Raw genomic sequence first — 10,807 nt, 5'->3', positions numbered from 1 at the left:
AAGCCACTTGGAATGGATCTTGTTATTTAATTGATCTTGTTATTTATTGTAATAATCACATGTGGTGTTCAAGTGACCAAAAAAGGGGATGCTCAGAGGGGGGGGGGGGTGTTGCACTGCTAAGGACACATCAAGACTGCTGGTCTCCAGCAGTGTTCTGTGCTGGCACAGGGCAGCAGGCACAGGGAACAGGCACTGCTGGAACCTGAGCTTTTGGTCCTGAACTGGGGCCTGGAGAAGACTGCTACCTCCTGAAGCTTCCAACACTTGACACTGAGAAGCCTTTAGGAGTGAAGGACTTCTCCATCCAGAAGATGGAAAGCGAGTAAGTCCTGTGTGGAATCTCAGTTTTGTTGCTGGACAAGACACATCAGGACTCCTTCAACAAATCAGTTAATTGAACACAAGTATCTTCCTAGCTACTACTGCTCTTGTATCCCAACTTGGGTCTTGGAGAAACCTTGACCCAAGAAGGGAGAAACCTTGACCCAAGAAGGGAGAAACCTTGACCCAAGAAGGGAGAAACCTTGACCCAAGAAGGGAGAAACCTTGACCCAAGAAGGGAGAAACCTTGACCCAAGAAGGGAGAAACCTTGACCCAAGAAGGGAGAAACCTTGACCCAAGAAGGGAGAAACCTTGACCCAAGAAGGGAGAAACCTTGACCCAAGAAGGGAGAAACCTTGACCCAAGAAGGGAGAAACCTTGACCCAAGAAGGGAGAAACCTTGACCCAAGAAGGGAGAAACCTTGACCCAAGAAGGGAGAAACCTTGACCCAAGAAGGGAGAAACCTTGACCCAAGAAGGGAGAAACCTTGACCCAAGAAGGGAGAAACCTTGACCCAAGAAGGGAGAAACCTTGACCCAAGAAGGGAGAAACCTTGACCCAAGAAGGGAGAAACCTTGACCCAAGAAGGGAGAAACCTTGACCCAAGAAGGGAGAAACCTTGACCCAAGAAGGGAGAAACCTTGACCCAAGAAGGGAGAAACCTTGACCCAAGAAGGGAGAAACCTTGACCCAAGAAGGGAGAAACCTTGACCCAAGAAGGGAGAAACCTTGACCCAAGAAGGGAGAAACCTTCCAATTTCCAAAACCTGACCTTCTACTTGGGAAATTCCTGACCAGTGGAGAGATGTGCTTTAAAGAAAGATTGAAGCCAACCTCTCAGTAGGTTGGGTACAAGAGAAACAGTAATTGTAGTTCTCTTCCACACTACAGGCAACACAAATTCAGAAGAGTTTACAAAGATGTCTGGTGGGTCAATGTGAAGCACCACCAACCATCACTCTATCTTCTCAAGGTGTTGACTCTGCTAAAGGAGTTTCCTCTGCTTAAGGACTCTGCTCACTGGAGTTTCTTAAAGAGGTGTTTAAAGTCAGCAGCTCAGACACTGCTCAAGGAACCTGATAATGTAAAACCTAAGGAGCAAAGCTTCCCAGCACTGCAAACATCCACACTTCCAAAAACACACTTTGGGCCACTACAGGGTCATGGAGGGAAGAAAAGCCACTCCTACCCTCCTTTACTGGCAAAGCAGCCTCCTCCTGTTACAGTAACCAGCACATTTTCTGGCACCAAGTACCTTGCATGAATTTACATTACAACTAGATGTTGGGACATCTGGGCAAGGTTTGATAAACTTGAAGGAAAACAAGACGAAAATTTAAGTGCTCCACATGTCCATTTTTGAGCTTGGTACAGGGACACCCACTGGCAAGAGCCCATCAGAGGGCTGCCAGAATGAGGAGGTGACTGGAGAACAAGACCTACCAAAGCAGACTGACAGTGTCAGCCAAGAGAAGGCCCAGGGCAAGTCTTGCTGCCACCTCCAACTACCTAATGAGAGAGCAAAGAGAAGATCAAACTACTCTTGGGCACACACAGTGGAAGGACAAGATGCCACAGGCGAGATGTAACCATGAGTGGTCAAACACTGGAACAGGTTACTCAGAGATGTTGTGGAAACTCTTTCAGCTCTTGAAAAGTCTTGCTAAAAACAACTCTAAACAACCTCATCTAAATTCAGAGCTGGCCCTTCCCTGAGCTAAGAATTGTGCCACCAGAAGTCCTCTCCAACCTGAATTGTTTTGGGACTATATAAAATGAAGGATATACTTGAGACTTCAAAACCAGTGAGGTTTTTATCATCTATGCAGGATGCTCCTTGGACAGGGATTCCCTGGTCTCAGCATTTGCTTCCACACAAGTTCTAGAGAGCCTGGAACACTTCAGCAAGATCTCACTAAGTGGTTCTTTGGGTTTATGTGCAGCTATTCTCAGCAATCTCCCAGTGACCTGTACCTTCAAAGTGGTGAATACACAAAGCTGCCTAAGATTTAATTGAAGAGAGGAGCATTAGAAGAGCACAGGCTTGGTGTACCATTGTTCAGGAGACACAAAACCAGATGGGACATGAAGTCAAAAGAAGGGCTGCACAAAGACCAACATCAGATGAGCCTCCTGTTTGAACTTCAGATGGAAAAGGTGGAAGCAGTAGTGATAAAGGACCTAATTTGTAATTATTTCTTTTTGCAGGAGAAAATCCAGCACCACAATGAGTAAATCCAAACTAATAAAAACCTGTCTGTGAAGAAAGCAGGACCACTGTGTGCTCTTTTCTCCAGAGTCTTAACCAGATGTCCTATCTTGAGTGCCAGAAGGTGGGTGCAAAGGCTCCCTGGTGCCAGCACAGGTGAGCCTGTTTGAAAAGGCAGCTCTGGGTCAAGAAGTAATGGTAAAACATCCAACAGAGCAACAACTGCACTGGATCAGTACTGCTAACCAGGGAGAGCCAGACTGGAAACAGAGCAGGACCAACACACACTATCTCCCTTTCTCGAGTCTGGTGGAGCTGGAGAAAACATCCCTAAGGATTTGTTTGCACAAACCATTCAAAGCAAATGTCTCCAAAAACATTACAGATGTCATGTCAGACAAGTCAGACACCTGAATATTTGATAGTTTGCCCCACCACACTGCCATGAGAGCTGCCAAATTCTTCCTCATGTAGGTCAAAAAGCTGGTAGAACAGGGAGAGGATGCAGCTGCTTCAGCAGGGCTAAACTACTTCCACACACATTAAGGAGCCAAGTACAAACTACCCGGGGCTTATATTAGGCAGGGGTCAAAAGTGGGTCATTCCTGAGCAGGAAGGGGTGCATTAATATGGAAGGTAGGCAAGGATCAAGTAATCAAGGAGTACCTTTTGAGTATTCAGTATTGCCACAGGAAGCGATAAATCTCTCTTCAAAGATCAGAAATGGCAGTAAGTTTTATACTCAGCAGGAATGCTGGATAACACTAACTTCTTCCCTCCTCCAAAAAGAAAAGAAACAAAAAAAAAGGTTTTAATCATCTGATAAGCTTTGACTGAAGCTACTAGCCCTCAAAAATGTGCTTTTTTTTCCAACCTGAAGTGCATCTAAAGGGTGATCTTGCAGGACACGCTGGGAAAAGGCTGAAGTTTGTGTTGCACTGTCACTGCAAACAGCTCAGCATGAGGAAGCAAACTAAAATGTAGCAGGTACAACCCAAACCAGGGAGACATTTTCAATTCTGCAGCATTTCCTGCTTTCATTTTAAACCTCTGGATGTTAGAGGTGGTTTCAAGGAAACAGCTTTGCAAATCCAATAGGAGGAGACAAGAGAAAGTACACAAGAAAGGGAAGAAATTGGCCAAAAATGGTTCAACAGCAGTGAAAAGCTCTTCCAGGAGCCAGTTCAGAGCAAGGAGGTCTCTTTCATCATTAAACAATGAGAGAATTCCACTCTCTTGACAGTGATTTTAAACATACAGCAAAGTTTACTGCTCTGCTTCAAAAGAGGAAAAAACAAAATTACAAATCCCCAAATGCTGCCCTTGGTACTCCTGGTCTCAGCTATCTTTTCAGAAAGCCTCTACTTACTCCAAAATACTCTGAGGCCTGGCTCCACAAAGGCTTCAACCACATTCACATACATCCAATTTCCCCCCACCTTTTTATTTGGAGGGGGGGAAGAAATGGATGAACACACAGGAAACAAACTCAGCTGACCAACTCTTTGCCTGGCAGTGTCATGTCCAGCACACAAATGGAAGGAGATGAGGCCACAACAGTCCTCATCACAGACTGGTTTGGGTTGGAAGGGACCTTAAAGATCACCCAGTTCCAAGTCAACTTAATTTTTCAGGGAAACCATGACTTTTACTTCCCTAAATGCATTGGTGTTATTCCTAATGTAGAGCTGTAGATTCCCTTGTATGGCTTCTAACAGTAGAGTGAGGAAAAAAGGGGAAAAAAAATTCCTTTCCCCAGCATTAAGATAAAAAATACCCCACAAGGAGACAGAGCCGTGTTCATGTACTCTAGCAGCCTGTCTCCAAAAGCTCAAGCAGGAGAGGCTGTGCAGGGGCAGTACCCAGTCATGTCTGTGGTTCACCATCCTCCTCCCAACAGCCAGCTGTGGGACCAGGGATCCCAGCCTTGGGACCTGCTGATCCCCTGCTTTTGCTGAACCTGAAGTGTCTTCACTGTCTCTTATCAAAATAGGGTTTCCATCAACTGTGGTGGATTTTCCACATTTCTTCCTCCAACAAGGCACAGGCTCACCACAATACTCTCCCTAAAAAGCTCTGTGTGTGAGGAATCTCACTGTGGAATCCCCCTGGACACAGACTGAAATTCTAAAAAGAACAGCAGTGGCAGCAGCAGAGCTGCCCCATGTGCCTTCTCACCAACAGGCAGGAGAAACCAGAATTCCCACACTCATCAGCTGCTTCAGCTGCAATTACCCTCCACATGGATGACGTGCTCTGCTGCTGAGACACTTCTCAAGCTTCCCATCTCCCCTTCCCACCTTTAACATGTGTCATACATGGCCAGAACTTCTCCCTTCCAGCAATTTCCACCTCAAGATGCTTTGTCCACCAGCAGGCTACTCACTGTAATATCCTGGAGAGCTCAAAGTGTCAAACACTTGTGTCAAGTCTCCACACATGATCACAGCTCAACATTATTAAGTGGTGGTTATTCCTTCTTCCACAGCTTTACTCTCCCTAGTTTCATTCCTGATTCATTCATTATTTTACTCAGCATCCACTTTAAAACGAGGATCGCTGCACTATAAGATAATTTCACACAATACAGATACATGCAATAAATAAAAGGTGAATTGATAGACAATTTTATGCAACATATAAAAGAAAGAATAATTTTACTAAGCTTTATCTTCAATATAAATCACCTTGGTTCACCCTCACTGAGCATTTCCCAGGCTATAAAGTGGGAAGGAAGAGCCCCTCCCTTTAGGGATACAGGCAGAGCCCTCCCCTCCCTCCAGGGACACAGGCAGGGGACTGGCTGGACACAGCACTGGTGACAAGGTCCTGGGGCCACCTGGTAGCCAACAAGCTGAAGAGCAGCCAGCACTGTGCCCTGACAGCCAAGCAACAATATTTCTCCTCCCAACAGCTCATTAATATTATAGCCATGGATCAGGATTTTTTACAGTCCCAAGTCTGGACAAAAATAGGGACACTCTTCTGACACACCTCCAGTGTGTATCAGTACCTCCTTATTTTCTCTTGTTCAGAAGATTTTTCTGACTTGATCATGTTCTAGATCTCTAAGGAAAAGGCCTAAACCCATCACTGTTCAAAAAGAGGGAAGCTGGTGAAGAAGAGGAGGAGCTGCTCCCCCTTTACCATGATCACCTCTCATTTGCTCCCCAAGTCTGACCCTGTATGAATTACACTTCTCTAAGCTTGTCTGAAACAAAAGTTCAGTATCTTGCAGCTGGCTGAGGCAATTCTCAAGTTTTTTTTTTCCCCACAATCTTGATTCAGAGACATTAAGAAATTAAGAAACACATGATTGCTCTTCACACCATAATTCAAGGATTAATCACCTTCACCGTAGAAAAACTTAAGTCTTTGAAATTGAACTTTGAAATTGAACCCTGGCTACAAATTCTTGTTGCATTTGTCAGTAAGATTAAAAAAAAAAAAAGCTCACTAATATCCAGTGTTATCTTGACAGGGAGGTATCTAAGGACTCTAATTAAGTCACCTCTCAGTTTTGCAGAGAAGCTGCACAGCAAACTCAACACTTCAAGGCCTGGTGTTTCTCCTTAGCTCACCATCCACCTGCAGACTAATCCCCCTTGCAAACAGTAATTTGTTTATTTTTTAAGCTCTGAGGCCAGAACCATCCATAGTGTTTTGGGAATTACTTCAACCCACCCCACATAGGCAGGGATGTATCTCTACTACTTCCATTAAGGCACCTGAGAACTATGTTAGCTTCTTTGTCACAGCATCACCTTGGAAACTCATGTTTAAGCTGTTTATCTGCTGAGACTCCAAGATGCAGTTCAGGCCCTGTTTTCTAGGATGTGCCTGGATTGAAAAGTGGCTGGAGGTGCAGCTGCAGACAGGGCAGCCTCAGCACACCCAGCCCAGCAGCTCCACTGCACCTGACACTGGTGAGGCTGCCCCTGTGCTGTTCACTGCCCAGGAACTGCAACTTGCTCACATCAAAGTTCTAAATCAACAAAACTTTTTCCACCGACAAAAATCAGTGACAGAACAGAAACTGTGACAAGTAATTACCAGTTTTCACTGAACAACCATGGAAACTATTCAGCCTTGTACTATTCCTGAGCTACCCTGAACTGAATGGTGGTTTTGGACCCATTTTTATATCCTGCAAGGTCCTCAATGTCCAGAGAGACACCTTTACCAAAGACAAAAAATACATTTAACAAGCTCTTTTTTCCTTTAAGCCTTATTTAAGGGATTAATTACATACTTTTTAATCCTTGTTAACTATATTCTGTACTAAAAATAATAAGAGGGAGAGCTGGTAATAATGTAAATGATGCATGTATCAACACCAGACAGTGCTGGTGTCAGTCTCTGCACAGCACTAAGCATGTTCATCCACTCCATCTCCTGTCAATACTGACACATCAGCACTTTTCCCACCTCCAGGAATTTCCCTAGTGTTCCAAAGTGCATCAACTATACAACATTGCTTCCATTACTACAGTTAGGGATATTCCAGTGGTAAAAGTGGGGAAAAAAAAAACAACTCACACACTGGCCAAGGCAAACAACTCTTTCTCACCTCCACATTTGGTGGTGGCTTTTTAGGTGTTTTTTTGGTTTATGTTTTGTCTTGGGATTGGTTTTTGGTTTGCAAACAGGAATTTAAGAAGTTTTCAGAGCAGCAAATTTTAAATACCTAAAAGAGGGAATTACCATTACTTTGACATCTCAACTAAGGCAAGTAATATTATTTATATAATTGGACAAAACTACTTTCTCCTCTACTTTACAGATAGCTACTTTACCTGATGTTTGAGAGACATACAAGCTTCTAATCATGATGCATTTTAATACAGACAAAGGTGCATTTCACGCTCCAAACAATCTGTGATTTGGCTTCTGTTTTGTTAGAATTTGACAAGTTCAATGATGAAATTTTTAGACTCTGGGGAAAAAAGAAGAGAGGTAAAGTAAGATTTCCAGCATAAGCTGAACTTAGTTCACAGTCTCCTTATGCAGCCTTTCCAATTTGAGTGAAGCTTCTCAGTGAAACCCACAAAGCTTTAGAAACGCCTTGGGTTTGTTTTCATAGCAGAGAAATAAAATGATGCTGACAAAACAATACAAATTTGTGTTTACTACCAGAACTGAGGGAGGGGGAGAACACCCTGTGGCACAGTTTGCTACACTGCTACCAATAGAGTCACCCTCCCCTGCCTTATCTGAGCAGCACGTGTTCACTAATCACTGCACTTCTGCTTTTAAATGCAGAATTTTAAACATATCTGGCCTCACCTCTTGGTATCAACTCCATACATTGGAATCCTCAGGTAGCTGACCTTAAAAAGTGGGAGGGCTGGAACTGAAGGGTCTCTAGAAACAAACCTTTAGATAAGAAATCCAACTGTAAACATCTGACTCACAACTTCCTTTGTTGGGATAATTTAGACTAATTGTTCAGGAATCCATTCTATCCCAGATCTCCCCTCAGTTAAGGCACCTTAACTGTACCTTCTTCAGAGCTGTCTCTGCACTACTCCTGCATTTTCACCTGTGAAGAACCATACTGGAAAGACATTAAGACTTGACAGTATCCAAGTATATTTATGACCCTATCTGAGGGAAAATTCACTTTAGCCTTAATTTCTATCAGACACCAAAATTGAATTATTCAGTGTTCAGTTTCCTGAATGTTAATATGACCTGAAACATAAAACTCCCTCCCCAACTGTTTCTTTTCCTTTCAAGGTTATTTTTGTTAATCAGAAAATATTGAGATCACTTAGGAGAGCAGCTCTTTATTTTTCTTATTTAAGACCTGTCTAGAATCAGCAAGTCTCATTTAATTCCTGAAAAATGATGGATTATTGGAGAGAAGTGGGAGGAGCAGAAGAACAGAGCGTTGTAAACAGAATTCAAATATCCCTCAGTCACAGTCAGGACAGGAGAAAGATTATTGCCAAGTATCAGAAAGAAATCTGAAAAAACCCAAAAGGCACTTTCTGAACCATTCTTATGGGCAGTAAATATAACCTCGGAACAACAACAAAAAGGAAATTTCCTGGATCTGTGCACATCTCCAATCCTATAGAGCACTGCAGAGCAGCAAGAGTTTGGCACTGGACTGACATTTCAAGGTTTAGTATAAAAAACTGGGCATCTGAACTAGAGCCAAATGGATGACCAGAGGTTTACAGTTAAGTAAACAAATCAGTACAGCTGGGCAAGTTAACACAAACAAACCAACCGCCCAGTCAAAGCTTTGGTTTCCTTCAGCTCCACTGTGGGAGCTGAGGACTGCAGCCAGCTGTGCCTTCAGGTGAGCAGGTGGCAGTGGTGGCTGTCCCTTGCTACTGGTATTTCTAGAGCACACACCAGCTCAGGAAGTAGCAATATTTGTGATCCTAATGCTCTACTACTCCCTCAGGCATTCCCTCTGTGATCAAAGAGAGGTAAGTGAAGCAAGGCTTGCCAGGATGGGTGTATCAGGGAGTTTTCATGCAAATATAATCAATATGTGTCTGAAATGGCTGATGTACAAAAAGCTGTTCGGGGCAAGAAGAGCTGTCCAGAGGTCAGAGCTCAGCACTGCTTGTTGTCACAAGTGGTTGGACAGTAGAACAGGCTGCCCAGGGAGGTGGTGGAGTTGCCATCCCTGGAAGTACTTAAAAGGAATGTAGATACAGTCCTTAGGGACATGATTTAAGCACTGAACGGGTAAATTAGGTGATGGTAGGGAGGTTTAGGTTATGGTTGGACTTGATGATCTTCAAGGTCCCTTCCAACCAGGATGATTCTATGAAGAATCTGCTGATCTGGATGAGGGTAAGGGCAAGGAATAGGCTGGCTCTTCTCAGAGAGCAGATAAGCCTCATAATGCTCCACCTCTGACTTCCAAAAAAAAAGATCTTCATTAGAAAAAGCAGGAGTTTTTGGACATGAAGTCATAAAGAGGAGAAATTAAGTTCTGAAGTAGGCTTTATGCAGAAATTCCTGAGCAAGTCAGTAATCACAAATCATGAGATTATTTTTTTTTTTTCCAGGTAAATGCTGAATAGCCACAAGAATCACAGGGCTCAGCCTCCTGCATGTTCCAGGCAGCAGCACCAGGCAGGTACCGACCTGCAGCCACGGGGGCTGCTGACGACACAGCCCAATTAGCTCCAGTTCATAGTCAAGACACAGCCTGCCAGGATGAAAAGCAGCTCTTGAAATAGCTCTTCCCCTCAGTAACGCTGCAGGCAGGAGCTGCCAGCAAACTTAACTCCATCGTGACAGCTCCTCGAGCTCTGTCCCAATTGGAAGAGACTTGCTGTGTTATTTCAGTGGCAGGGCCACTTGAGGCCATGGGAACTCCAACTGTGCACCTTTGACTCAGATGTTACTCCTCAAAAATACCCCACAAGGATTCAAGAGTGTTAATGAAGCCATTCTGTGCTTCCTAATAGCCTGTCTTCTGAACACTGCAAGTAGAGGGAACATTAAGAGAGAGCTCACCTATACATCCAGAAGCAAAATGGAAGTAACAAAACCTAGCAACCTAAAAAAAAACAAGCATTCCCTTCCCCTTATGCTCAAATTGCTCCTTCCCTCAGTCTTCTGTAGTCAAGTAAAACGTTAGGTACAGCTTAAGAACAACAACTCAAATACAACATGGAGCTATTTCTTAAACCCCACGGCCTCCTGTAAATTCAACAGGCTCTACACAAGCAGAATAAACCAGAGAACTTGAGAAAATATTTACACACTTCCTCCACCAAAATAAAACCACCTTTACTGGGAGTGATGATGAACAGTATTTCAGATGCTTCTACTAACACCTCCGGAGTTCTGTGACCAGGACTGAGTCCCTGGCAGGAGGTGAGGCATTTCTTTGAGGGAGGGGAAAGGCTGGGTCAAAAAAAAAATAGGAAGTCACAAACAGGAAAGGGAGCTTGTTCTCACCAGCAGGCAAGTCCTGAGGATCACACCGAGCAGAAAAGGATGCAAACAACGTGACCAAACCCCTGCCTCCAAGTCACCTCACAAAGCTAAGGCAGATCCCGTGTATAAAACGCATTTACCAAAGAACCCTGAATTCGGTGGAGGGAACAAAACGCCAACTGTTGGGGACAGGGGCTGCGTGCGGCTTCCTCTTCGGCATCACGACAAGGAAAAGGGTTTTGTGCTTCCCCCCCTTTTAGACAGACACACACTCCCCACCTCCCGCGGGACAAACCCAGGGAATAACTCCGGGGGGGGGTCGAGGCAAAGCGAAGCAAGTGACAGCACCACTTGTCCC

This window comes from Chaetura pelagica, unplaced genomic scaffold, assembly GCF_000747805.2.
Source record: "Chaetura pelagica isolate M959 unplaced genomic scaffold, ChaPel_1.0 scaffold911, whole genome shotgun sequence".
In the NCBI taxonomy this organism is placed as follows: domain Eukaryota; kingdom Metazoa; phylum Chordata; class Aves; order Apodiformes; family Apodidae; genus Chaetura; species Chaetura pelagica.
This window is presented reverse-complemented; position numbering follows the sequence as displayed.